Consider the following 23,707-nt stretch of genomic DNA (forward strand, 5'->3'; position numbering starts at 1 on the left):
GCACAAGCACTCCCAAAGGAGGAACATGAATAAGCGAAATCTTAAGTGTCATTTTCTCTCCCATATCTTCTTCTACACTTAACTGAATTTTCCCTTTTGCCCAGCCACTATTTCTATTTATTCTCCCTGCTAATCATCTCTGGAAGCCACCCCTTGTTTTCTTGTTCTACTGACATTGCTTTAGTTCAGGTAAGCCGCCTTGGTCTTCCCTTAAGAATATGGTTATTAATTCCCTGTTTACAAATACAAGTATTATTACTTATTTCCTTAAAAGCTTTTAACTAGCTTTTTATTTCCCATAAACTAACATTTAAATTTCTGCTATAGTGAACAGGACATTATCTGGCCTCAATTTTTCTTCTAGGCTTTTCATCTGCCTTCATTAATAACCCAATGCAACTAAACACCCCATCACTCAAACTGCTAGTAATACCTGAACATGCTATATTCCCCACCCCCTCCCCCAACACACATACTTCCATGGCTTTGGATATGCTATCCCTTTGACTGGAAAACATTCATCTCTGTCTCCTAAACCTTTTCTCCATCCTTCTAGAGAAAAGCTGCTTCACTCACACTCTTCTCCTTGCCACCTTTGAATAATTCTCTATCTGTACATTCCACAGGATATTTTAAGTATTCGTTTACTTGTCTCTTCCCTTTGTGAAACCTGAATTCTTCAACAAGAGGGTCTTTATTGTTCTTTGCAACCCTGGTCTCCAGCACAAAGCTTAGACATACGGTTATATAGATGTAATTAGGTAAGTTACAACAAAGTCATAAGGGAGTAGGTTGGGCCCCAAATCCATAAGATGTTGAGGACAGTCACATAGGAAGACCACCATGTAATGACCAAGGCAGAGATTGGTGTTAGACAGCCACAAGCCAAGGAAAGCCCAAGATCACCATTAACCATCAGAATCTAGGAATAGGCAAGGAAGGACTCCACAAACACCTTGATGTCAGACTTCTAGTCTCTAGAACTCCAGAGGCAATCAATTTTTGTCTCAAGCAACCCATAACCCACCCAGGTTATCATACTTTGTTATAGCAACTTAGGAAACTAATACACTCTTTATGCTCATTTAAAAAAAAAAAACCTTTTAATGTTTATTTATTTTTAAGAGAAAGAGAGACAGTGTGAATGGGGGAGGGGCAGAGAGAGAGGGAGACACAGAATCCCAAGCAGGCTCCAGGCTCTGAGCTGTCAGCATGGAGCCCGATGTGGGGCTTGAACTCAGGAACTGTGAGATCATGACCTGAGTTGAAGTCGGACACTTAACCGACTGAGCCACCCAGGTGCCCTTCTCTATGCTCATTTTAAACGTAAGCACTAGTTTTATAAGTTTCTTCTCATTTTGATAATGATACACAACTCACTTGAATGTATGTTAACTTCCATGAAGTTTCTAAACAATGTTTCTCTCAAAGGTTTCAAATAAATACTTTAGATGAGAATGGCACTATTGATCAGAAAAATATTGACCCAAGACATGGACATAGCAGAGCTCCTTCCTGTCTTGCACTGGAAATTTAAAGCATCAGTGATCAGAGTTAGTACAGTTTTTTTCTAAACATAAACTCTAGGGGCGCCTGGATGGCTCAGTTGGTTGGGCGTCTGACGTTGGCTCAGGTCATGATCTCACTGTCCATGAGCTCAAGCCCCGTGTCAGGCTCTGTGCTGACAGCTCAGAGGGTGGAGCCTGCTTTGGATTCTGTGTCTCCCTCTCTCTCTGCCCTTCCCCTGCTCATGCGCTCTTTCTCTGTCACTCAAAAATAAACATTAAAAAAAATAAAAATAAAAAAACCCCAAGGAATTATCATCTACATACAATAAAAATGAATCCATTTGAGTGTCATGTTTAATGAATTCTGACCAATGACATTCCATGTAATCACCAGCACAATCTGAAAAAAAGAACTCCAAAAGGCTCCCTTGGGCCCCCTTCCCACTCAATCGTGCCCTGTTCCCAAAGAGCAATCTATTCTCGAATTTCATGTGAATTGGATTCATACTTCTCTATGTCTGACTTCTTTCAGTAAGTATTACATTTTCAAGATTTATCCAAGAGATTGCATGTATCAATAGTGCATTCTTTTTCTATTGCTGAATAGTATTCCATTACATGGATATGTAACTATTTATCCATTCACCTGTTGATGGACATTTGGATCATTCCCAGCTTTTGACTATTATGAATAGAGTTCCTCTAGCTATTCATGTACAAGTCTTTGTGTTGACATAGGTTTTTATTTCTCTTAGACAAATACCCAACAGTGGAATTGCTGGGTCATAGGTAAGTGTATGTTTAACATTTTAAGAAATAACTAAACTGTGCCAAAGTGGTGTTTGCTAAACCTTGATATTGCCAGTCTTTAAAATTTTGGTTGTTCTAGTGCGTGTGCCTATTTTGTGGTTTTAATTTGCATTTTCCTGATGACTAGTGATGTTGACTGTCTCTTCTTGTGCATATTGGCCATTCGCTTATCATCTCTTCTGTGATGTTTCTGTTCAAATCTTTTGCTCAGCTTTTAAAGTAAGTTGTCTTATTATTGCGTTGTAAGAGATGTTTATATATAGTGGATATAAGCCTGTTTCAGATGCACGTTCTGCAAATATTTTCTACCAGTCTGTGCCTTGCCTTTTCATTTTCTTAGTGGTATCTTTCAAAGAGCAATGGTTTTTAATTTTGATAAAATCCTATCATTTTTCTTTTCACAATCCATACTCTGTGTTCGAAGAAATCTTTGCCAAAGTCACACAATTTTTTTCTAATAATTGTAGATTATCTTTTATGTTTATTTAGATTTCTGATCTATTTTTGAGTAAATTTTTGCATATGGTGTGAGGCAGGGGTCTGAATGAATTTCCTTCTCCTTATAAATATGTATTTATTCCAGCACCATTTTTTTGAAATAGCTATGTTTCTCCACTGAATTACCTCTGCATCTTGGTCAAAGCTTGTTTGACATATATGATGTCTATTTCTGGACTCTCTATTCTGTTCCACTGATTTATATGCCTAGTTTTCACACTCCCTTGATTACTAGAGCTCTATGCTAAGTCTTACATCAGTTATAATAGTTCTTCAGTTTTGTTTTTTTCAAAATTGTCTTGGCTATTCTAGGTCCTTTGCATTTCTGTATAAGTTTCAGAATCAACAATTTCTAAAAACCAAGACCAAAACAAACAAAAACCCTTGGGATTTTGCTTAAGGTTACATTGAATCTATAGATCAATTTGGTGAGAACTGATACCTTAACAATGGTAGATCTTCTGATCCACGAACCTGATACATTATTTATCTCAGCCTTCTTCATTTCACTTAGTAATTCACACATTTTAAAACAGCTTTTGTTAACATTTATGTCCCAAAGAGGAACCATAATTCTTTCTTTGTGTCTTGGGTCTTTTTATACTCTAGGCAGGACAAAACCAAAGCAGAACTAAGAAAATCAAACCATTTTGATGTTGGGCATAAATAATTTATTCTCCCTTTTTCCATATAATGCTTATGTTCATAGAGTAAAATTGCAGATGAAGATCACCTAAAGAGATTACCTGCTCTGTTATAGTTTGAGGAAAAAAATGATAATTCACAGACCAATTACCATAGGCCTCTAAATTTTTGTCATTATAGATATGAACACAACTGTTATCAAGATATGTAACTGTCATTTGAACTGTGTATGGCATGAATATATTCTCAAGTTAGACCTAGTTGGAAGAGAATTGCCCCTTTTCAGAACATTTTCCCTTTCCTTCTGTGACTGTTATGAACCCAAAGCTACAGGACTCTACACTGGTTATAGACTGAGATTGTATTCTAGTTGTAGATTATAGGAGATTAATAGACTAGAAGTTTATAGAGCAGATTGTGATTGCAGATTCGAGATTGAGTTCACAGGTACAGCTGGAGGCTGTAGATTTACCTGGAATGTTTTTTGTTTCATTTCATTTGGATTTGTTTAGATTTTGTAAGTTTGTGAAGGTCAGGAAAAAAAAAAAAAAAAGGATAGTCTACCATCCCCTATCTGTATTTCTGGAATACACAAAGTTCTGAAAACCCCCATTTTAAAAAATAGCAAACTTGATCAGACCCAACCTCATTTATGTCTTAAACCTGACCTAAACTGACCTGAGGCTATTTTTGGTCTTTTCTATCCTTTAGTGTGAATATTCTAAAAATTCACTGCAGAAATGTTTATGCATTTGATTATGGGATGCTGTTGCATACCCTGAATAGTATATGATCTGTATACTACATTATCTTTCTAAAGTCTGATAAGTTCTCAATTCTGAAATACATCTAAGCCCAAAGATTTTACACAAGTGTTTTGGACTTGTGTATCTGTTTTCTTGTCTATCTTGAAGGTACATAGACAAACTGGTGCATTTCCAGAATCCTTTTCTGTGTGTGTGTGTGTGCGTGTGTGTGTGTGTGTGTGTGTGTGTGTGTGTGTGTGTGTGTGTGTTATTTTTGTTTTGTTGGTTGGTGTTTTTTTTTGTTTTTGTCACACCTCATCCGTGAGCAGCTATATAAGTGTGATGTAGAAGTCCTTGGCAGCTCAGACTATATTCCGTCTTTCTAACAGCATCTGGCTCTTCAGGGGGATTCACCCTTTCCCTCTTGGGGACTAACTCTGGTATGTCCTCACAGTACAGAAGCTGAAGGGGACAGAGACTCCTGCCCCAATTCTGCCAAGTGTGGGTCATGTTTGACACAAACTTGGTTGGCCATTCAGATGCACAGTACTGTTAACTCTTGGAGGAGTTGGGTAACAACACAATGACTGATGAAAGACTGTACATCGTACATCTCAGCAGCATGTAGTAACAAATATGTTCCTGTATCTTAGTCCTCTGGACTTAATATTATTAGACTGTCCTTATTTCTTGGTACCTGTGAAAGTGACCTTATTTGGAAATAGGGTCTTTGCAGATATAAGTTAAGATAATGTCACACTGGATTGAGGGAGGACCCTAACCCAATATTACTGGTATTGTCATCAGAAGAGACAGACATACAATGACAATGCCATTATGACAATGGAGGCAGGGATTGTAGTGATCCATCTATAAGCCAGGGAATGTCAAAGATTGCTGGGAATCAGCAGAAGCTGGAAGAGACCAGGAAGGCATCTTCCCTAGAGCCTTTAAGATAGAGAGTATGACACTCCTAACATCTTAATTTTGGATTTCCATCCATCAGAACTGGAAGACCATACATTTCTGTTGGTTTGTTTTAATTATTTTTTAATTTTTTGTTTTATTTATTTTTATACATGTTTATTTTTGAGAACAGGGGAGAGAGAGTGAGAGAATATATGGGCGGGAGCGGCAGAGAGAGAGGGGGACAGAGGATCCGAAGCGGCCTCTGTGCTGATAGTAGAGAGGCCCGATGTGGGGCTTGAACTCACAAACTGTGAGAGATCATGACCTGAGCCAAAGTCAGATGTTTAACTGACTCAGCCACCCAGGTATCCCCCACCTTTTAAAAATCAGTAACTCTATGCCCAACGTGGAGCTCAAAATTACAACTCTGAAATCAACAGTTATATGCTTGGGGCAGCTGGATGGCCCAATTGGTTAAGCGACTGACTCTTGATTTCCACTTAGGTCATGATGTCACAGTCATGAGGCTGACCCCACTTTGGGCTCTGTGCTGGCCATGGAGCCTGCTTGAGATTCTGTCTCCTCCTTGCCCTCTGCCCCTCCCCTGCTTTCATGCTCTCTCTCAAAAAAAAAAAAAAAAAAAAAAAAAAAAAAAAAAAGAAAGAAAGAAAAAAAAGTTGTATATCCTACTTACTGAGCAAGCCAGGTACCCCACATTTCTGTTGTTTTAAGCCACCTCATTTATAATATTTTGTTACAAACAAAACTTTGAAACTAACACACTGTCTGTTCTCTTTTGGTTAAGTCAACCAGTATTTGCTTTTTTGGTTTACAACTAGGAATTCCAATTCATACGCCAAATAATGATCTATATATTCTCATGTGATTCATTCATGTAACATTTAAAAATTCTAAACAGGAATATGTCTAGATAAAGTTTTAAATTTTCCTACCTAAAGAACCACAAGTACCGAGGCTAGAAGAAGATAAAAAGACAACTCAGAAATGTAGCTGTAACACTACAGGGCCACCAAAATCCTGAGGGATTCCAAAATAAAATTTTGTTGCTCATATCAACAAATTAGTGAATAGCCAATCAGCGATTGGCTTTAAAATAGATCGTAATAGGCTGTCCTTTATGTAAGACAAAGTCTTCTTTTATGTTATGATTGCTTTTCAAGATATATTACATTATGATTAACGATCATGTACATTGTTTTGACAATCAGAGAATTTATGAATGAGAGACTGATTTGCCTGCAGTGATGAACTGAATTGTAAAAACAAAACAAAACACAAACACCCAGCATTAGCAGGGATGATATCATTCAAAATTTGTTCAAGAATTGTGTTACAGTTTTGCTTGCTTTTAAATCAGAGGAAAAAAAAAAAAGGCAGCCGAAAGGCATTTATTTTGTGGTAACAAGCATCTGACAGGTCTCATTAGAAATACCCACTCACAAATCCATAGATGTAGGCTGGTTTGTTTCTGCCAGATCACATTTACGTGACCTCTCAAGCTATAGGCTCTAGATATCTTACTCATGCTTTTAGCTTTTTGCGAGGCAGGGTGTCAACAACTTTCACTGCTCTTTCTTCCCAAGTTCTCGGAGTGAAGGTCATGACTCTCACGAATCTACAGGGACACATGCAGGAGTTGGGACCCTGTGCCTAAGGTTTGTGTGTCAGGCGCGAAAGGCCTCCTTTATCTGCCCAAAACAAAACTCAAGGTCCAACAGAAATTATGACTCCTTTCTTCCATTTATGCCTGACAAAGCAAAATGAAACAAAACCGCAACAGTTCAAATAATCTGTGGAGGAATAAAAAAGTTGTCAAGGTGAAGAAGTATTACTAACAGGCATGGTAAGATTGTTCACACCAAAATTTCCAGGGAGATTTGTTGGGGCTTGAAAGTACAACTATGCCATAGTTAGCGGTGTTATGTGGGAAGGTTGGGTGGCTGTGTGCCCAAAAGCCTCATAGTTTCTCACTTCCCTTGATGCATTTACGGTAGAGCCCTCAGATCTGCAGGCTCCGAAATGCCATGTAGTCAGCACCTCAAGATGGATCCGTTTCTTGCAACGTAATGAACCCAGTTCACATGAGCCTAATATACAAACTAGATGCCATTTTACCTAATTAAAATAGAAAATATAATCATGAGAAGGCCAGACAAGGTTGGTTTTCTCAATAGCAAAGAGAACTAGAAATGAGAATCCGAATTGTAATGAGAAAGATGCTCCTATGTACGAAATCACAACAATGGAGATTAGCTGTGTGATTCAAATTTCAGGGGTCTTGCATCCACACTCATGGGCAAAAAGCCACCACTGGAACACAGTGGGCTGACTCCGGGAACCTGACCTTCTAAGCCTTTGGCACTGCTGGCCAGTCACAGCCACTCTCCTTCTGAAGGGCAACTTCCTTCTCTAGATGTTTCAATGCTGTTGGTAAGACAACTGCTTTTGACATAAAGTCACCATCCTAATCTTGAGATTAGGAGAATCTTCTAGCCATCTAGTAACCTATTATTTACCCACAAATTCTTTTTTTTTTTTTCAACGTTTATTTTATTTTTGGGACAGAGAGAGACAGAGCATGAACGGGAGAGGGGCAGAGAGAGAGGGAGACACAGAATCGGAAACAGGCTCCAGGCTCCGAGCCATCAGCCCAGAGCCTGACGCGGGCTCGAACTCCCGGACCACGAGATTGTGACCTGAAGTCGGACGCTTAACCGATTGCGTCACCCAGGCGCCCCTACCCACAGATTCTTATACCATGTGATATTTAAAAGATTCCAACTTAATAAATTCTGGCTTGGAGTAAACTTGGTGTTTACCCTGTGTCCCATCCACAGGTGCAATGATGCTGAAAATGTCTCTGCCTCTTCTCATTGCATAGGAGGAAACTAGCTCATGAACATAATTATGAGTTACTTGAGAATTAAGGGTGAGTCTAATGGGTATGTACGTGGCCATGTTTGTTGTATGAGTGAGTGTGAATGATGAGTGCTGCTGTTGACCTGCTTTGACCTGATGTCAAGTAGGAGGTGCATTGATCCATAGAGGTTCTCATGCCCACACTTCCTGATGACAGAAATAGTTTTAATTAAATCAAATCATTACTAATGAGTAAACTTCCAAGCTCCTAATATGCCAGACATATTCAGTTCACAGTGAAGAAGTACATTGACCTTTGAAATCTGCTGTTTCATTTGAATAGTTTAGGCTGTTTTCTTTTTTCTAAGCAATTTATGCAAAAAAGCAGGATGCTGCCCCCAAAAAGAATGGTCGGTAATTGCAACTATGAGTCAATAACACAGATTATCCTGCTGTTTTCCTCCTTATTGGAAGAGGATCAGACCCATCTCCCTAACGTATGAGTCCATTAATCAACACATTTATTGAGCGTCTCTTATGTGTAGGGCATTGCAAGAGTTCTAATGGGTGATACAAATAATTATGATATGTCCTCCACCTTGGGACATCTTCCATATGTGTTAGCTAACTCTTATTATGTAGATGTTAGTTTTCTATCATCACAAGGCAGTATTGAGGACTACAGAGCAGGTGGAAGAAACCTCGAAGACCATAGGCACATAACTGTGGGGAGGGTGAAGAATTCTTTAGGGGCTTTCATGAGAACTTGGCTTTATTCTCAACTTTCTCTTGTCAGATGAGAAATCATTTGAGTATTTTATGTTCAGAGCTATTCAACTTTCTTGGATTATGTAATATGTTGTGAATTTTGGAGCCAAGTGTAATGAATGGCAAGGTCAGCTTCTCTACCTACATGCTCGTCTTAGGGCTTGACATACTCATGACTCTCAGACTCCTATCTACAGCCCTGCCTTCCCTTTGACCTCCAGACAAAACATTGACCTATCAGCTTGACACCTGCAACTTGATTGTATCCTAGTAGGCACCTCACACCTAATACATCCAAATCGGACCTCTAGTTTTCTACCCCGTCCCATTCTTCACCACCATCACAAGCCATCTTCACCTCTGTGAATGGTACCGCCATCTAACCACGTGATCAAGTAAAAACCCTACAAATAATTCTTGAGTTGTTTTTTCTTCTTACTGTTCCTCCTTGCCTGTCCAATCCACAAGTCTTCTATGTCCTGGTTCCAAACTATAACTTTACCTATCTACTTCTATGGCTCTCGTCCAAGCTACCATCATTCTTTGGTTATTTTTTATCTCCTAATTTTTTTATTGTGGTTAACATAAATAAAGTTTACCACTTCAGCCATTTTTAAGCGTACAGTTTGGTGGCATTAAGTACATTCACACTGTCGCACAGCCATCACTGCCATCCGTCTCTAGAACTTTTCCATCTTCATAAACTGAAGCTGTGTACCTGTTAGGTAAGTTCCCACTCACTCCTACCTATAGCTTCTGGCAGGATCATTTTACCCTCTGTCTCTATGACAGAGGTTTCTACATGTGTTTCTACATAGGTTTCTCTATGACAGGTTTCTACATATTCCATGTAAATAAGATCATACAATATTTTCTTTTGTGACTGGCTTACTTCACTTAGCATCATGTCCTCAAGTTTCATCGAGGTGGTATCATGTGTCAGAATTTCCTTCCTGTGTAAGGCAGAATGGTATTCCCAAGCGCATCGACACCACATTTTGTTTGTCCATTCATCCACTAATGGACACTTGGGCTGCTTCCACCTTTTGAATATTGTGAATAATCCTGCTACTTGCCCAGTCTTTGAATCTTCTCTTTTCTCCTAAAACCTATTTGCCTCACAGCAGCCAGAGTAATCTTTTAATCAGATCATGTCAGTTGTCTGCTTAGTATCTTCCAATGGCTTTCAACCAACCCCGTGATATCTCAACACCTCACCACACAGTCTTGCCCTGGTCTATGTTCTTCCCTGTCCCTCCGTGCACACTATATCCAGCCACAGACCTATTTGTCATTTTCAAACAGGCAAGACTGTTCATGTCTTGGGACCTTTACCCTCTGTGTGGAATGCTCAGTCCCGGAGTTTTACAGAAAAAGCTCCTTCTCCTCATTTAGGCCTTTGCTGTAGGTCACCTTCTTTGGGCACATAATCTCAAGTGCCCTTTCTCCCAACCATATTGCTGTCACATCTCCCTATTCTTTTTCCCCTGGCACTTATCACTATTGAAAGTTGATATATTCATTTATTGATTTACTTATTTTCTGTCTCTTCATTTTCTTATGTGCCATCGTGCAAATACTGACCAGTGGATAGGATAATGACCAATGTGATCTGAGAAATTTAAAACTAGTGAACTTAATCAAAAAAATCACCTGTTTTTTTGTTTTTTTTTTTTTTTTTTTAAACTCTTCAGTGATACAGTATACTAATTTCCAAATGCCATGCCTAGGCAATTGCAAAAGGGCATATCATACTTCAACTACTGAATGCTTTCTGTGATTATGGTGCCTATACTATAATCATATGTTGCTGACAAATTGAAACCAAACATCTGGAGAGTGAGTATGTCCCTTGGAAGTACTTAAGGCATAACAGATCAATATATTTGGAGAGAGACATGTCAAAATCAGTGTGTAATTTGTAGTAAATGATTGTGGACAGTCATAGATGGTACTAAAGGATCTCTGCTGGTATTGATCATATATTGCTATTAGGGAAAATAATGTGTGCTCTTAAACTGTGTGTATTTATGTACAAATCATTTATATATATGGTAAAATGTTGAACGATATCAGTAAAATACATTAAGTATTAGTAAAATTAAGTTTTTCTCTTTTGAGATTAAAAAGTAGAGGCTCCGATATACTTATCATCTGGGATGAATGTGTCCCACTCATGAGTCTACTGGCTCAATCACGGACCATGAAGTGTGTCCATAGCAAGGCTCTGCTGTCGCGGATCAATCTTCCATCAATATACTTTTTGAGGGGAACGACCAATTCAGTTGCTGCTGTTTCTCCTTGAAACGCACAGAGAGCCCTCTACGGTCACAGATATGATCTACTAGTTTCTGTTGAATCAAGTTATTAATATTCTAGAGTTAATTTTCCTTCACATCCTTCCTCGCAGATAAAAAAAAAAGCAGAGTTTATTGTAAGTCAAAAGAGACTTTCCTCTCCAGTATGACACTATGGAACGATTTCATACAGTCTATCAGTGATTCAGTTGTACTCTCACTAATTCAGCTCATACTTTACCCTACTTATAATTCATGTAGAGAAATTTAAGCTAATGCCTTTCAGAATGAGAATATTTTGTATTAAGAGATTAGTTGAAAGCAGAATATATACAAGTTTATAAATGTATTCTAGTAAATAGGATTAGCTTTTCTTAAGAACTAAAGATATAGAGGGCATTTTTATTGAATTCTAGTATACTGTAAGTTGCTAAAGTTTGGTGAAAGTCAAGGTGTTCGGGATGTTTGAGAGAGCAGCAGTCATTTGCTCGATGCACTGATTTTCTAGTTATGGTTTGTTTTGTTTTGGTCTTGAAAAATTAGATTCTTCACCTCATAGCATTTGAATTATTCCTCTGTAACCTGATTGCCTGAATAGTTTCCACCAAATTGAAAATTGTCTTTGCCCGGGAGCTTTTGTCCAAGAGTCAGGTCATGCCAAGTCAGTCAAGCCAAGCCATGTCAAGTGCATGAAGAGAAGAAAAAGCAAACTGCCTTTGTAGGAGGCCAGGTCTATTCTTGGCTTTGTCTCCAATTAACATGTCACTTTACTGCACTAGTATGGCTGTTTTCTTATCTATTGAATGGACACAGTGATTCCTGTTCTACACATTTTTAGGAGGTGGCTTAGCTCCATAGGAAGTTGTATGGAAAGGACTATATAAGTAAAGACATTTTGCCATAGAAGTTGCTCATGTTTGAACTATTACTATGCAAATTAATCTCTCATTTTTAAAGCCCATTTTTGTCTACTGTTTATTTTGGCGAGAGAGAGAGAGAGAGTGCACCCATGAGCATGTGGGGGGAGGGGCAGACAGAGGGGAAGAGAATCCCAAGCAGGCTCCATGCCATCAGTGCAGAACCCATTGTGGGTCTCAATCCCATGCACCATGAGATCCTAACCTGAGCCGAAATCAAGAGTTGGAAGCTTAACCGACTGAGCCACCCAGATGCTCCTATCTACTGCTATTTTTATCCCTATTTTCAAATAAACCTTTCACAGTTAGTCTTAGATTTACAGACAAGTTGTGAAGATAGCACTGAATTCCCATATACCCCACCATCCAGTTTAATCTTTTATCAACATTCAGGGTTAGAATTTCATCCATTTTTTTAGTCACTAAAAATAAATCTATATGCTCAAGGTCTAAAAAAACAAATGTGGAATACCCTACTTGCTTTTCTGTGTTCTTAGCTTTCCCTCCCCTTGCAATGGAAAACAGTGTATTTGCTGTACATAGATAGATCAGTCATATTTTTGACTTCAAATAGCAGAAAAGTCTGACTCAACTGGCTTCAAAAGTAAAGGAAATTTGTTAGCTGAGATAACAGGAAGTGTGGAGGTAGGGCCGTTCTAAGACTGATTCAGGAATTCAGTGATGTCACCAGAGCTCGATTTTTTCCATTTTTCTGCCTCATCAGTCTCCGTGGGTTGGCTTGTCTGCAGTCTAGCACTGCTCCTGGTTGCCAGATGGCTATAGTAGTTTGTGCATCTCAACCAGAGATAACCACAACCAGTAGAAGAGGGAAGGTTTCTTCTTTTCTAATTCTTGATCAGCAAGGAAGACCTTTTCCCCAAACTCTTCGGCAGACTTTCTCTTCATCTTCTTTGGTTCAATTGCATCATATACCCATGACTACACCAGTCACTGGTCAGAGAACGGGGAGGGAGGGGATGCCATAAATGGCTTTGAGTAATCACGATGTGTCTCTTGGGGCTGAGACTAGGGTTCTCCTCTCCTGAGGAAGTATATGGCTATCTACAGGACAGTGGACACCTGAACAAAAGTAACATTGGGGTAGAAAGGACTTGTATGGTGGTGCTGGTATATGATTGTTGGGTAAGCAATTAACAAAGCCAACTACTTGCATAATCATGGTGACTGGAAGAAATTTAAATGATAAAATAACACTATGTGCTTATTATACACCAGGTATTATTCTAAGATAGAAAATCATTAAGTCATTTTCTAATGTCCTTTAAGGTAACAAAGATTTGGGGATCCAGTATGGGTACGAGGGTCAGCTATGCAAATTTTAAAGGACCATTTTACAGATTCTGAGATACTATATGCACCCCCAAATATTTGTTGAGCTATGTTGAATGAATACTTTGTGTAGATCTATGAAGCAAGATCTATTTTTGCTTCTTTTTGCTTGAATGTGATTTACTCTTCTAAATTTTGACTTATAACAATACTACACTTGATCTTAGCCAAAAGGCCGAGAAGCGATTGACTTATAACAATATATACATACTTCAAGTAGAGTTAGTATTGATAAGATACTTAATATTTTGTAGTTAGTAAGTTGAATCAGGAAGAAGCTTAACTTACCAACTTTCAGAATGTTACCAACGTTTGGAGAACAAGCTCATTTCAAATATTATCTGTTTTAAAAAATTATTTGTTTTAAAATTTTTGTAATGTTTATTGATTTTTGAGAGAGAGCGAGCGAGCGCATGAGTGGGGGAGGGGCAGAGAGAGAGGGAGACACAGAATCCAAAGCAGGCTCCTGGCTCTGAGCTGTCAACGCAGAACCTGATGCAGGGCTTGAACTCAAGAACTGTGAGATCATGACCTGAGCTGAAGTTGGACACTTAACCGACAGAGCCACCCAGGCACCCCTGCTTTTTTGTTGTTTATTGAGGTATAATTTACAAAGAGCAAAAGACCAAAAGATTCTCTTTTTAGGTGTACAGTTCTACGAATTTGACAAATTCATATTGTGTACAAACCCCACAATTAATGCAAGGAATATTTCCAACATCCTAGAAAGCTCTCTCATGCCCCCTTTAGTAGCCAATTTCCTCCCCTCTACACTAATCGCCTCAGCAGTATTACTGATTTCTGTCCCTAGAGTTTTGCCTTTCCCAGAATATTATATAAATGGAGTCATAGAGTATACCATCTTTTAGATCTGGCTTCTTTCACTTAACAGAATTCTCTCCAGATTTATCCATGTTGTGGTGTGCATCTGTAGTGGGATCCTTTTTATTGGTGAGTAGTATTCCACTGGATGGACGTACCACAGTTTGTTTATCCATTTCTAAGCTGTTGACATTTGGTTTGTTGCTAGATTTTGGCAATTATGAATTACATTGCTACAAATGATCATAAAGAGGTTTCTGTGAAAACACAGGTCTTCACTTCTCTTGGGTAAATGTCTAGGAGTAGAATTGCTGAGTTATGTGGTATGCACTTAATTTTTCAAGAAGTTGCCAAATTATTCAGCCAAAGGCTATAACGTTTTGCACTCCCACCAGCAACGTAGGAGGGTTTCAGTTACTGCACATCATCTCTCTATATTTAGTGATGTCAATTTTTTGGAGCTATTCTATTAGGTGTATAGTGTTGTTTCGTAGGATTTTCATTTGTGTTTTCCTAATGAGTGTGGCCAAATATCCCTTCATGTGCTTTTACAGCACATCTCTTCATTGGTTAAATGACTGCTCAAATCTTTTCCTGATTATTTTTTTAAATAAATAACTTAATAAACAAACTTATTTGAGAGAGAGATAGAGAGCGCACGTGCACGCAAGTGCAAGTGGAGGGGCAGAGAAAGACAGAGAGAATCCTAAGCAAGCTCTGCAATGCCTGCACAGAGCCTTATAGGGGGCTTGAACATACAAACCTCGAGATCATGACCTGAACCAAAACCAAGAGTCGGACCCTTAACCAATTGAACCACCCAGGTGCCCCCTTTTCGAATTTTTTATTGAATTCTTTGTTTTCTTAGTATTGGCTTTTCAGAGTTTTCAAATATTGTGGATACAAGTTCTTGTCAGATAGGATTAGAAAGTATCTTATTCTAGTCTGTAGCTTATGATTTCATTTTCTTAACCCTGTCTTCAGAAGATAAATGTATTTTTAAAATTCAAATTTTTCTATTCAAATGTTGTAGGTCTAGGGAAAATAAAACCAATTTTTTCTTTTGAAAACCCAAGACTATGCTAATTTTCACAACAGATTTTTCCCTGATATCCTGAAGAAAATGTGAAGCAACAATATAAGACTTTCTAAAATACTAAAATTATGAGCTATTTTATTCCTAAAATTTCTAATTATTTATCTTTGTCCTGTAGGTTTACAGCATGATTATTATGTGTAATAGAAAATTAAGCTGTAGAACAATGTTCATGAACTTTTTTTCTATTTTATGATTTTTTTTTTTTTACTGCACGGAATTGTATATATTTTTAAATTTTTTTAAAAATTTACATCCAAATTAGTTAACGTATAGTGCAACAATGATTTCAAGAGTAGATTCCTTAGTGCCCCTTACCCATTTAGCCCATCCCCCCTCCCACAACACCTCCAGTAACTGTTTGCTCTCCATATTTATGTGTCTCTTAAAAATATGGAAGCTTCATGAATTTGCACATCATCCTTGCACGGGGGCCATGCTAATCTTCTCTGCATTGTTCCAATTTTAGTATATGTGCTACCAAAGCGAGCATGTTCATGAACTTTTTCTTCTGGCTCATCATAACACCATTATGTCAGAGGACTCCCCCCTCCGCCACAAATTACCAATTACTGGAATAATGTCATATTAATTAAATGCAATACTAAGCCAATGCTCTTGTTATACAACTTTGGAGATTTGGTCTACCTGTTGAGATAGGCTAGCCCCCAAATCTCAGTGACTGAACATGAGTGTTTATTTTATTTCTGGCTCTTCTTGAGTGGTGGTGGTTGTGTGTGGGTGGGTTGCTCCACTTAGTCTCTCAGAGCCCTTGACGGTGGAGCCTCAACCTCTGGAACTTTGGTTGGGTTGGACAGCCGCCTAAGAGGGGGAATGGAGCATCCTTCTGGGCTTTTCACTGACAGCTCATCCGCTCACCTTTCCTCAGCCAGGATTGGTAGCATCGCCCTATGAAATCGTGAGGAGGCTGGAAAGTGTAGTCTGCTGTGCATTCGAGAAGTAAGGAGAATCCAATAGGGGTGAGCACTAATAATATTTATCCCATATTCTAAAAGAGCATAAAAGATAAATTATAACCATGTTATTTAAATTAGACCTTTTGAGACCATTTTATTACTTACTGGCTGGGAAACTGGGATGAGTTACTTAACCTCTGTGAGCCTCAATGACCCCATTTGGAGAAGGGGTAATAGTGATGGTTAACATTTATTGTGTGTATACTAGGAGCCAGGTCCTGTTAGAAGTACTCAATATATAGGGCACGCTTTAATCTTTGCAACTCATAGGCAGCAAGAACGTATCATCCTTGTTATAGATAAGGCAGTTGGGGCCGAGAAGCCTGAGTAACTTGTTGACCCAGATGGTTTGTGAGAGTTGGTTCTAGGATTGGAAGCCAGGCATCTGGCCCCAGCACTGCCGGGCCTCGTGACTAGGCCCCATTTCTTCTTTTGTAGCCATCACACCTGTTTGAATTAGGTGCCTGTTAAGTGCCCAGCATACTAGGTGCAGTGCCGGCCATTGTAACAGTTTAGATGTGGTGGCAAAGATAGAAAGGGAAATTTAGCTAATGTATTCATTTGAATATTTCAGTAAAAATGGTGGTTTGGTGGGGTTGGGGAGCGGAGGAGGTAGTGGGAGGGGTCATCCCCAAATGAGTATGTATCTGGCTAAGAGTTTCTATCCACAGTTCTGTAAGGAGGTCCTTTGTTTTCTACAACTCATTTTCCACTCTGATCTCAATATTAATAGTGATGTTCATGGAGGCGTCAGTTCTAGCCTGGATACTGGACAGGTATTCACAGAGGTCTACGATATGGTCTTTGGTGGAGGTGCTGCCTAATAAATTTCTGTGTCCCCTCTCTGAGCAGAAGTAGCTTCTATCCTGGCCCTCTTAGAGTTCTATGCAGCTTAGGGCTCAGTGTTTCTGGGTATGACTTCAGCAATCAGTAACTTTGTTAGACATTTTGACCAAGTTTCTCTGACAGCACATATAAGAAATCACCCAGAACCCTATGCTAAGAATTCGAAAGATACCCTTGTCAGTTAGGGATAGTTTGGGATCAAGTCACAGAACACCTAAAAGGTGATGGTTGAAATAAGAAGAGTCCGGCAGTGCCGACCTGGGCTCAGTAGCTCCTTTCCTTCTGGCTCTCGTAGTTTGTCTTTTCCTTATGGTCACAAGATGGCTACTGTAGCTCCACCCATCGCATCCTTACATCAAAGGCAAAAGGATGGCAGAAGAGGGGGTTTGCTTCCATCAGGGGAGAAAATTTTCCTCTTAAACTTCACCATAGGTGTTTCCTTGCTGCTCACTGGCTGCAGTGGTTCTGCGTGCTCATGACTGGACCAGTCCACCTGCACTGTGATAAAGCATCTTCCTCCAATTCTTGGTCAAGATTGTACTGTTAGGAAGGATAAATGAGTGTGTGTGTGTGTGTGTGTGTGTGTGTACACAATTTTGTTTGCCACATATGCTTTCTTACCCCATAAACTCTTTCCTATAGGCATCCAGGAACAGATCACTCCCTATATGAATTTTTATCCTGAGGGCCTGTTAGCCTCTCTGGAACTGACCCCAGGCCCCCCCCCCCCCCCAAGGGTGGCAATATTGACTCCCTCTCTAGATGGGGGGAGGGCAGATCAGGCTGTTTCTGGTCAGACTCCAATTTCAGCATATGGGGAGTTAATGGTTTCCAAAGCAGTTAAGATGCCCTTCCTCATCACATCTCCAGCTATAGCAACAGAATGCTTCTGTGCCAGTTAGAATAAATGAACCCACTATGTTGAGGACTCTATAATTTGACTCCACTGAGCTGCAAACTCAGATCCTCTTTAGGTAGAGATTAGATCAAGCATTTCAGGACAGTTTGTATCAGGCCTCATGGTTTTAATGAGATATGACACCAGGTTGAGTCTGATGCATATTCAGTTGAATATTTCAAATTTAGTTAATGAAAGCATCTGGACTATCTTTAGATCATACAGGCTGCCATGCTAAAAGGGGCTCATTATAAAGTCATCATAAGAGCGGTTTATTTTGTTCTGTTGAACTTTCACTATTTATGAGTAAAAGGGATAGTTTTTCGATTCTCCCTTTCAGAATTTCTGCAACACATGGGAAAGACCAGGGGCTAGGGGGGTTCCACGAAACTTGCCATGTCTACTGTCAGATTCCTTTCAGTTGTTCTTACTCCATAGTGGGGGCTAGGGGTGTGGAGGGAGCAGAATGGGGAGCCTACCGACGCCAAGTTTGATATGGTTGTCTTCCGGTGTTCCGTCAGGTACTACTAACTACAAAAAGACTATCTCAGGGTGTCGATCACAGATCAGTCTGGGCAACAGACACCACAGTTTCATTTTCAGGATTCGGTACACATACATCTTAGTATTTACTTTTTGGTTTTCAGCTTTCTGAAAACAAATAGTATAGAGAGAAATCCTTCTCTTTAGAAAAAACATTTTGCTAAGTTTTCTTTATTGTTACAATAAAAAAAAAGCAACTTTGGGTACCTGGCTAAGTTGTTAAGCATCTGACTTCGGCTCAGGCCATGATCTCATGGTTCATGAGTTCGAGTCTCACTTCGAGTGAACATGGGCCCCACCTCTTTCTCTTTGTGTGTGTGTCTCTCTCCCCACCCCTTCCACTCCCCCTAGCTCACTTGTGCCCTCTCAAAAAAAAAAAAAAAAAAAAAAAAAAAAAGCAATAAGCAACTTCTACAAGGAGCATAGTTCAATTAGTTGACTCCTCTGTTACTGAGCATAAAAGCACTTACCTAACCTGGCCAGGGGTATAGCAAAGAATGGTTAATTGTTTGCCAAATGCTGTCAAGCTCCCAGGTGAGAGCCACACTTTCCATGCCCAGCATTACTGTTGCAGTATTTCCCTGCCCCCAAAGAGGATCTGCTCCAGAATCTGCCTCCAATGTGTAGGGATACTGGCCTGTGTTTTGACAGGGGAGCATCAGAAGTTGCTGAATTTTTAAAGAACTGTTCAGCTTGCCTGTGATCTAATAAGGTTTATTTAAATTTTTTTTTAACGTTTATTTATTTTTGAGACAGATTGTGAGCCGGGGTGGGGCAGAGAGAGAGGAAGACAGAATGCGAAGCAGGCTCCATGCTGAGCTGCTAGCACAGAGACCGACGCGAGGCTGGAACCCAGGAACCGTGAGATCATGACCTGAGCCTAAGTCAGACAGACACTTAACCGACTGAGCCACCCAGGCGCCCCAGATGAGGTTTATTTTTAAAGGCGGGGGTGCTGGCAAAAATCATGTCTTTTCAAAAGCCCTAAATAGTGTCGCAAACATCAGTCAGAAGAATAAGGGAACAAACAAGTAATTTCCCCAAATTCCTTTTGCTTTGCCTTTTTTGTTTGTTTCTTTAAAGATCAAATTTGAACAATGTTTTATGCTTTCTTTCAATGAATTAACAGTGGCCCGGAGAAAGTATTTCAATCCTGTTCAAGACACTTTTTCTATGTAACAAACCCACGCACCTTTCAGGGCTCAGCAGGTGCGCGGTGGACTTGGGCCATCAGTCAGACGGTTATGTGCCAGCCGCGTTCTATGCTGCCCTGCTGCCCAAGTTGTATTTATGGCAGAGGCTATGGTCACTATTGAAACCAACACGGGCTCGCTGCCTCTGAGCTCCTCCTCCAGAGCAAAAGAATGGTAAACTAGACATCTGTCTGTGAAAACAATCAACTGAGCATATGCCCACAGTCAAAGGAGGGTCTTGTTCTGCCGGTCTCTTAACTTTTGGAAAAATGGCTTTTTTTCTAAACGAGTTTTCAAAAAGCAGTCATAAGCCAAGCTATCCACATTATACTGATTTCTAAATTAGCACAGAAAATGCACATTTTTAATGGTGTAGATTATTAAATGGATCCTTCTATGATAGTAGTAATATTAATTATATAATATATAATAGAATTATAATATATGATACAAGTTTTATTAGAGCTATGATTTATGGTGCATTAAGTACTAATCTTGTTTAATCCTCATAGTCCTAGGTGGTAGGTATTATTTCAGTTGGGCAAATGAAGAAACTGAAGGTTTTGGAGAGTTTGCTTTCCTTTAAGTGGATAAGCAGGGATTCCAGTCTGTTGTCAAAGCCTGTGTGAGTCACCAGGCTCTACTGGGTCCAGGTCGAGATTATATGCTAACCATTTTTGGTGATGATCAGAAAAGTTCATGAATTGTTATTGGCTTAAATATTACCCTTACACGAAAAGAAGATGGTACACCTAACATCTGTGGACTGTTTTCAATGGAAGGAAAATCCAGTGAACATATAAACTGGCCAGGGACTAAAGAAGTCTTAAAAAGTTTTCCAAATTCATTCTTGGTGGCACATTCTTAAACTAAGTGGCGATGTATAGAAACTGACTGCCAGCAAACAATAAGAATTTTAGGTTACTAAAGTCAAAGTGAAATTAGGGCAGGAGGGCAGGGCAAAAACAGCTAAGGTTCAGAACGCTCATTTGAAAATACACAGCAACCCTTTACTTTTTAAATAATAAACCTAAGGTATTGGAAATTCCTTCCAGAATAGATTATTAACCCTGTGGTGGAAAGGACAGTGGACAGGAGACTAGGAGCTACAGATTCTGGTCCTGCCCCTAATTAGTTAGCTATGTGACCTTGGACAAGTCACTTGTCCTCCTGCACAATGAAACCTCTGGTCCCTTCAATTCTCAAATTCTGAGTCTAGGAGTCAAACTCGTCTCCTCTTTGCTAATGGCTCGATTTTACTTTCTGCACACCTCTTAAGACATCGTCAGGGAGCAGAGGGGAAACGCAATTCCATTTTCACATGAGTTTCTTTGCTAAATCCACGCCCCCATTCTGCTGTTTTTAACCCCTCTGTCATGGCAAAAACACTTTCAAGGATGGGGAGGGGAGCAAGGAAGATGAAAATAATTTGCCAAAAGACTGAGTTTTACATTTACATGCGAAGCATTCATGTACACTTTGCAGTCTCTTTCATTCTTCTGCTTTTCGATTATCCCGTTATGTTGATTACCTTTTTCATTTATTGCAAAAAGCTTCTTAAAAAATATTAATTTTGAAAATCAAGATGCGTTTTTCTATTCAAATTAACAAACAAAGTATTTTTCGGCTTTTACCTACTAATCTGTCACATGCAATGGTCATTATTTAAGCTGCTAGAATAAACTGACAATTAAAAGGTTTTAGAAAAATGATTTATGGCTTAATGGTAAGTATATTAACCGAAGGTACATTACTGGGTAAAGCATACCCATCTCCTTTATCCTGGAAAGTATGTTAACATTTCTTTTGGGGAGCATGTTTTAAAACAAATATTACAAATACACAATCACTACCTTATAGAAATGCATTGTACTATGTAGTAAATTGATACCCAGATGATATAAAGACCATGAAAGAGAAGGCAGGCACATTCTGCAGCTGACCTTGAAACCCCCACCTGGTTTTACTGAAAGCAAAAGAGAACACCCAAGGAGCACGTAAAACTACCTAATAGAATATATCCTCAAATCTGAAGATCCTTATGCAGACCAAATGCATAGGGACCCTGCGTTTTTCATCAATAACGTCACTTAACTTTCACACCTTACTGAAACAAACAACTATCCATGGCCTTCTACTGTTTATCTTGAGTTTTTAAGACATTTTTCTATTGACATATTTAGCTTATATAAATTACTGAACAGACTTGAGCCACGGATAGTTCACTTGGTGTCATAGACCCAGTGGAAAGGAATACTGCTTGTTTTACTGCTCAGACTGATGAACAAGATTATGAGTTCTTTTCCAAATGCTTTGAATTTATTTATACTTGCACTAAATATGAATGGCCTAGGGCAGATATTGGAAATATGTGGCATTTATGTGATCACTACCCACTTCAAAAGCTAGTGCGCATAACTGATCATACCCTTATTTCCTGATGAGCTGAACTGGGTCTCAGAACCCTTCTTAGCAAACACAGCCAGCATAAACAGTGAACTAGTTGCTGTCCAGATTCTAGAATTAAAATAGCTTATTAAAAGCCTCAAAGGTTTGTTTCTTTCCTAATTACACTGTGACTGACTTTTCTGAACATTTCAAGCCTTTTTCATTTTGATAAGTAATGATTTTTTTTTTTTTTAAAAGAAGGACCTTTTATTGGGTCTTTTAAAATTCCCCACAGTACTCAAACACTTTTAAATATACATTAGAGACTCAATAAATATTTGTGTTTTGAATAGCCTAAATGCTAGAAATAGATGACAGTTATCACATAGAAACAGAGGAATATCACAGAGGTAACTGGGTGTCTGTTCTCTCCAGATACTCATGGAAGGAACCGTGCACCAGTTTTTGGCCCTAACACATTAAGTCCTGGGAAACTGGCAAAGAAATGTGAAGTTCCAATTCCTTTGGTATTGTAAGTTTCCAAAATATGAGGAAATGTGTCAAATGCCTATGGCTTTCAAATGATAATATACTCTGACTTAATGACTAAGAGCAATGCCCACTGAGCAGTTCACGGACAGTGTCTCTTCCAAGTCAGATCCTGTTGGCAAATGACCAAAGAACCCTTCTTTCCTGATCCAGTCAGCCACTCCTGTGGCCTGGAAGCACTTTGCCCATGAACTCAGTATTATAAAAGTGAGCAGTTAGAAGTACCATTTGCAGTTAATCTAAGAATTCCACTGAATATCCAAAAATTTGTGTTGGAAACACATTGGCACTTTGACTTGATTTCAGCGGAAACTGTTTTTTTTAATTAAATTTTTTCAATGTTTATTTTTGAGAGAGAGAGAGAGCAAGAGTAGGAGGGGCAAAGAGAGAGAAAGAGAAGGAGAGAGAAGGAGAGAGAGAAAGAGAGACAGAGGGAGGGAGACAGAGAGAGGTGGAGACACAGAATCCGAAGCAGGCTCCAGGCTGAGTTGTCAGCACAGAGCCAGATGCAGGGCTCAAACCCACAGAACGCGAGATCATGACCTGAGCTGAAGTTGGATGCTTAACCAACTGAGCCACCCAGGCACCCCCAAAGAAACTGTTTCTTAAATCTTGAATAGAAATGTAAAGATAAAAATGCCTTAAGCCTAATTTTTTAAAAAGAGAAACAGAATTGTAAGTGTTCTAGTTTCTTTAGCAATATATTGGAAAAGCACCACACTAAGGCCAACTTGAAAGTAAACACAATGAAATCACATGAACTCCCCTTAAAACTAGTATGCATTCTAGAATACTCTGGTTGATGGGAGTTTCCAAATTAATACTTTATTCATACTTAAAATTTTTCCAATTAATTTTTTTAATGTTTATTTTTGACAGAGAGAGAGCGCGTGTGCGAGCATGAGCAGGGTATGGGCAGAGCGACAGGGGGACAGAGGATCTCAAGTGGGCTCTGTGTTGACAGCAGACAGCCTGATGCGGTGTTTGAACACACGAAACCCAAGATCACGGCCTGAGCCAAAGTCTGATGCTCAACCGACTGAGCCACCTCGGCGCCCCAGTAATTA

At 39.3% G+C, this 23,707-nt stretch overlaps 1 protein-coding gene, 1 non-coding gene and 1 pseudogene across 8 annotated transcripts in view; all 3 read right to left on the bottom strand.

The window, feature by feature from the left end:
- Window positions 1-23,707, bottom strand: part of CB3H15orf41 (chromosome B3 C15orf41 homolog) — a 296,333-nt gene that overhangs the window by 54,207 nt on the left and 218,419 nt on the right. The window lies entirely within an intron of this gene.
- Window positions 13,393-13,515, bottom strand: LOC111561253 (annotated as a pseudogene).
- On the bottom strand, window positions 15,633-15,739 carry LOC111561044. Its single transcript, XR_002743414.1, has one exon. It is a non-coding gene; the product is annotated as a U6 spliceosomal RNA (small nuclear RNA).

Source organism: Felis catus, chromosome B3 (genome assembly GCF_018350175.1).
Source record: "Felis catus isolate Fca126 chromosome B3, F.catus_Fca126_mat1.0, whole genome shotgun sequence".
Classification (NCBI taxonomy): Eukaryota; Metazoa; Chordata; class Mammalia; order Carnivora; family Felidae; genus Felis; species Felis catus.